Raw genomic sequence first — 6000 nt, forward strand, 5'->3', positions numbered from 1 at the left:
AATGTGGGAATTAAGCACATGCTTAACTCTCTCCCACTGAAGTTGAGGTGACTTTAGAACAGTAGTTCCCAACCTGTGGGTCGGGACCCCTTTGGGGGTCGAACAACCCCTTCTCAGGCATCGCCTAAGACCATCGGAAAACACATATTTGCATGTAGTGATGAAAAATAATTGTATGGTTGGGGGTCACCACAATATGAGGAAATGTATTAAAGGGTCGAGGCATTAGGAAGGTTGGGAACCACTGCTTTAGAAGGACATAACATTAGGTAGATTACGTCTACAGTCATTTGTGTTCTCAGTTATTCTGGGTGGTGCAAATAATGTTTTGGGTAAGTTAAAAATAAATAAAAATATCCAGGCAGAGTACTTATTTTCATTTTCAAAGAAAATAATGATTATGCACAATTTTTGTTTTTCGATTATTTTATTTAAGAACTTGCAAAAGTATCAGTCTTTATAAGGGACAGAAACCCCTTCATCCTCCCTTCAGCTGTGTCTCTTCTCCCCTCGTTCTTTTTTCTTTTTTAGCACACTCTTTCTCTCCCCTCCCCAAATGCTTGTTCAGCTCCATGTCTTTTCTCTGCCACACATTTTTTCTGAAGGTTTTCAGTTTGATCGCAACCATCTATGGATGTTACAGAAAACCAAAGCAGGAATGGAAATACAAATAACTATGGGGAAAAAAAACATCACTAGGCAGCAAGAAGTCCCCCCTCCACAGTTTGTCCATCTTTTAACTGCTTGAGGACCTTTGGGCACCCAAGAGAGAAATTCATCACATCAAACTCCCTGGGGAGAAACCAATATCCTATACTTGTCACCAGCTTTGTCTCTAGGGAGTGTTGGGGACATCTACCACCTAGTGACTGAACATGATACTACAGATCAGTGGCAGATTTTAGTGAACTAAAATTCATTATTCTTTAACAAAAACAAATACAAATTAACCCCACAGTAAATACCTCTAGGGTATCTATGCCAAGTATCTATGTCAAGGTTCAGGGGTTTAGGCTTCATAGTCTTGGAGACATAGCAGAGGCAGTTTTGGAAGGAGTGATCAGAGCACTTGAAATTTGGGAGAATCTTTGAAAACTGTGTCTTTTTAAATAACATGAGGGGCTGTGGATGGCTTACTGCTACACACAATGCTTTAAAAATATTCTTCCTGTGCTTGCTGCCTTGCTTCAAGTGGGAGCAGAGCTGCTTCTTAATTTGGATCAGAATGGCTCAAGGGGATTGAGCCCCCCTCCAAACAAGTATAACAAATATAAGCCACCTGATATCTTTCTAATGTTTTGAATTTGCCCAATCCCATCCTCAAAGTTGTAAAATAAGCACCCTTTAATGGGAACAAAGCCATCCCTTTTGGATAGCTGGATATTTGATCTGTGGAGTTCACCACTCACTCTTAGGACCTTATCGAACGGGCCCGGAATGGAATGGGGTGGGAAGGGAACGGAATGGGGATATCACCAATTTTACTGCACCCCAGAACGCCGCCGATGCCACCAGAAGTCCCCATTCCGTTCCCCATCCATCCTCCAGAGGCCAATTTTCAAGAACTGTTCAGAAAAGTTATTGAAAATCGCCTCCTGTGTGCCTCTGATGTGCATTAATATAGATAATATCCCCATTCCGTTCCCTTACCATCCCCTTCTGTTCCGCACTGGGCTTGTTCCCCAGGGCCTGTGCGATGAGGTCCTTAGCTGGTGATGTTTTAGTTTGCCCCCCCTGCAATTGGGGGGTATATGTTGATACTTCTTCTGAACTAATTTTGATTGCTACAATGTACAGTGAGCCTGCGCCATACATGGCTCCTTATAGGTGGCTTTCAGCATACGCTGAAGCTGTCCGGGAAACAAGCGAATGCCTGGCGTGCGCACATTGCCGCGCGGTGAGCACAAGCCCCATTATATCCAATGGGGCTTGTGAATGGTGTGCACAGGCCGCACAGCAAGCATGAGCCCCATTGGATATAATGGGGCTCAAGCATAGGTGTTTTTTGCTTTACACACAGGGGTCCGGAATGGATCCCCCGTGTAAAGCAAGGGCTCACTGTATTCAGTATCACAGGGTTTTACCAGGCAGAGGGATTCATAATTATTACTTTCCTACAAAACTCCTTACTCTATCCTAGTTAAGATCAGATCCCATTTTTAAATGGAAAAGCGAGCAGAAGAGAAGCACTTCTCTCTTGTGGCATCTTCACTGTGGAATGCCCTCCCTATGGACATGCCACTGCTGCCAATGTTACATTTTTTCAGTGCTAAGTCCACCCCATTCTTTTTTGGTTTACCTAAACTTGGACTACAACTCTGGAGACCGGGGTTCGACTCCTAGCTTGGCTGTGCTTTCAGCCTCAGGGGAAGGCAATGGCAAACCCGCTCTGAACAAATCTGCCAAGAAAACCCCATGATAGGTGCTCCTTAGGGTTACCATAAGTTGGAAATGACTTTTAGGTAGACAATAGCAACAAAACTTGGTTTGTCTGTGCTTTATTTGTTGTTTTTCTTACTATATAATGCTGATGTAGATTTATTATTCAGCACCCACCTTCACACCAGAATTAGTACTTTCAAAGACACTGTAGAAATGGGAACATTTTTTGTTTCCTCTCACTAAGAGTTGGTCAGAGGGTTAATCTAGGAGCTAGACATCTTTTGGGTACATCCCATGGACAGCCGGATGGTGGTGGGGATTGTGCCCAGGAGCCTTTGGCTGCCCTCGTGTATCCAGGAGATGAAAACTAGCTGTTGTTTCCTGAACAAGGAATGTAGCTGTAGTTATGCTCTGAAAGTTTTAATCACTGGATCTCAATCAACATATTAACATGATCTCTTTTTTAAAGTCTTATTCTTGAACAACAGCATGATACCTGCAAAGATAAAAGGGTGAGTTGAGAATACGTTCATAAATATTGTGAATGAGTATTCTGGTCACTGTATGGTTTGCATTCAAAAAAGCAACCCAAGTGACGTAACAGTCAATTGAAACCTCATAATGAAATCCAGTTCATTCAGTATCACTTGCCAGGAAGAAGTTCCCAGTGGATTACAAACATTGTTTTTATATCTTTTAAAAAAGAAAAGGGGGGGGGGGGGGAAGGAAGAAGCTTAAGCTTTGGCACTGAGGTTTTTTCTGTTTTCATTATTTCTTTAAAGCCATTTTATCTCCTTTTGTTGATAGAGAATACTGCAGATGCACAAGTGTAAGATTATCCTCTTTCATTTCTTAAATTGTTTGTTTGTCAAGGCTGTTCTGTGGCTTTGATGCCCATGATCTCCATGTGAGCTTGGCAGAAAATCTGTTGTGTTTCAAGGGAAACTATAGTACGGCTTCTTGAAGGGCATTAACACTATGAAAACAAAGGCTGATTTTTGAACACCAACCAACCCACTGCATGCTGTAACAGTCACTCAAGCAGATGCCTTTGAAGAAAATAAGGATAAAACCTGTGTACAAGCAATGAGAGACTTGCAAAAGAATGGTTTAATATGTAATTTAATATCTAATTTCTGAAACAATATATGTCACCATTTCACTTTTTATCCTTGGTCCTGTTGTCTCATTATTTCTGCCCATTATTTTTAAAAACATTTTCTGATAAAGAATTCTTCTTTAATCCGATTAAGATGTTTCAGCCTATTCAAATTATTTTTTATTGTTTTAAATTCTGAATTGTTTTATACTGTTTAACTGTATCTTATCTGTTTGCTGGTCTGAGATCCCATGAGATGGCATGGGATAAAAACATCTTAAAATAGCCCTATTGAAATATTGTTGAAATACTTACTATTTAATTTAATTTAATTTTTTTGGTGGAATGAAAGCATCCATAGTTTTTTCACATCTGTTAGTATTTGTTAACTTTCCATTTTCAGTTTTGGGTGGTATGTGCGTATGAGAAGTTGAATGAAAAGCCTAAACTCAGCATTGGTTGGAATAATTTTTTACTCTCAACCTTTTTCAGTAGCCTAAGAGGTGCCTGAAAACTGTCAGTGGAAGACATCATAATCTTTCCAGAGGAGCTTTTGGGGTGCCAAGATGGGGGGCTGCCATGAAGGGAAATCCCTCTTCTTCTGAATGCACTGGTGGAAGCAGTTTCATGAATAAACATAACTCCACTGGATCCTGGCATCAGCGTAATGGCCATTGCTGCCACTACTGTCTCCTGAGTTATGTAACCTTCTTCAGTTTTAGAACAGTTCTATCTATGGCCTGTTACAGAATGCCAAAATAAAGCTGCTTCGGGTCTCTTTGGAGGTATGCTATTTAAATGATGCATGCATCCTAAGAATTCAGAAGCTGCACCAAAGCTGCACTCCAGTGCTTAGGGCAGGAGTGTGGCTTTGGTGCGAACTCTGGACTCTTAGGACCCATGCATCATTTAAATAGCATACCTCAAAGAGACCCGAAGCAGCCTTATTTTGGCAGTCTGTAACAGGCCAATATTATGCCTTGGCCTCCTCCCACACCAAATTATGTTGTAACAGCTATTCCTTTATGTTTCATCAACCCAGTTTTCCCTTTATTTATGCATCTCAGACATGGGCTAAGAAGTGGCTTGAGCTATTTGGCTGTTGACATTTGCCACCTTAAAGATGATAAAAGCTTTTGCAATGCCTTGATTCTTTCTTGAGAAAACTTGAAAGGTGAGTCGAGGATTAGAAATAACAACTGAAGTATTGCCGTTTGATTGTTTACTTAGATAAGCTAAAAAAGCACGACTTGCAATTAGACACAGAAGAGCTAATTTCCTGTCAGAATTCCCAAACCTTTGACATGTTGCCTTCAGAAATCCTGAAGTATCAATGATTTTATTCCTACTATCATCTGCAAAGGTCAATGGCTTCTGACTGTTGCACATTAGGCCTCCGTTAATTATACCAAGTGTCACAAACCTGACAACATCTGGCATCCAGCCGTCATCAAGAGTAAACTTATTTGCTCTCATAGACACACACACATAACTTAAAAGCCTGGCAGATGAACACAACAATTACAACAGGGAAATCTCAATTGGCATTTGAAATGTCTATTTCTTGTCTAACTTTTTTTTTTAAAGTAATTGCTATAATTTTAAGCAACCTGAACCTTTAAAAAAAAATCCCACACGTGGCCTTGACAAGGTCAGTGAGGCCTCAGTAACTTTTATGTTTCCTGTATGAACCCAGCAGGTTACAAGGAGGGCCTCATGGAGACCAGACAGGAAAAGAAAAGCTTTTGTATTGCTCCAAGAAGGAACTTGTGCTTGGTGCAGGCAGAGGGCCGTATGGGATGGAAGTGAGGAGAGACAGCAAAGAAGGTCAGATTTTCAGACTAACAGCCATATCGTGCATGCAGGGGCAGGTTGCAAAAATAATGTGAAGTATTTCTTTAAGTAAGTTATAAAGTCACTGAAATCAATATTATCTTGTATATTGTAGTTGCTGAGAATGCTCTGAGATGAAACTTTTGCTGTGCCCATTATAACACCAGTGTCACTGCCACCCCAGCTGATATATTCAAGTTTTCATCCTTTGGTTTTACCAACTGGCAGATGCCATGTCAGTGGTGGGGCAAATTCCCTTGGAGCCTTACTTCAAACTTGGAAGGAGCTGTCCAGTGTTCTGAATCCTATCCCTCCAGCTACATTCCTGGACAGCCCTTTTATGTTCACATTCAAACCCAGAGTGAATTCACCTGCCTGTTGGCATGGAGTGAATGGGCTACTTGCTCTTTGCTGTGAAATCAAATATTTCAGAATTCTCATTACTTTTTTATTTAGACTTTTGGCTTAAAGGTGGCAGGCCTATCTTCCATCTGTTGTCCTCTCATATAATAGAAATACTGGCCTGTTACAGACTGCCAAAATAAAGCTGCTTCGGGTCTCTTTGGAGGTATACTATTTAAATAATGCATGGGTCCTAAGAATCCGGAAGCTGCACCAAAGCTGCGCTCCAGTGCTTAGGAATGGAGTGTGGCTTTGGCACAACCTCCGGACTCTTAGGACCCATG

This window comes from Sceloporus undulatus, chromosome 5 (genome assembly GCF_019175285.1).
Source record: "Sceloporus undulatus isolate JIND9_A2432 ecotype Alabama chromosome 5, SceUnd_v1.1, whole genome shotgun sequence".
Taxonomy (NCBI): Eukaryota; Metazoa; Chordata; class Lepidosauria; order Squamata; family Phrynosomatidae; genus Sceloporus; species Sceloporus undulatus.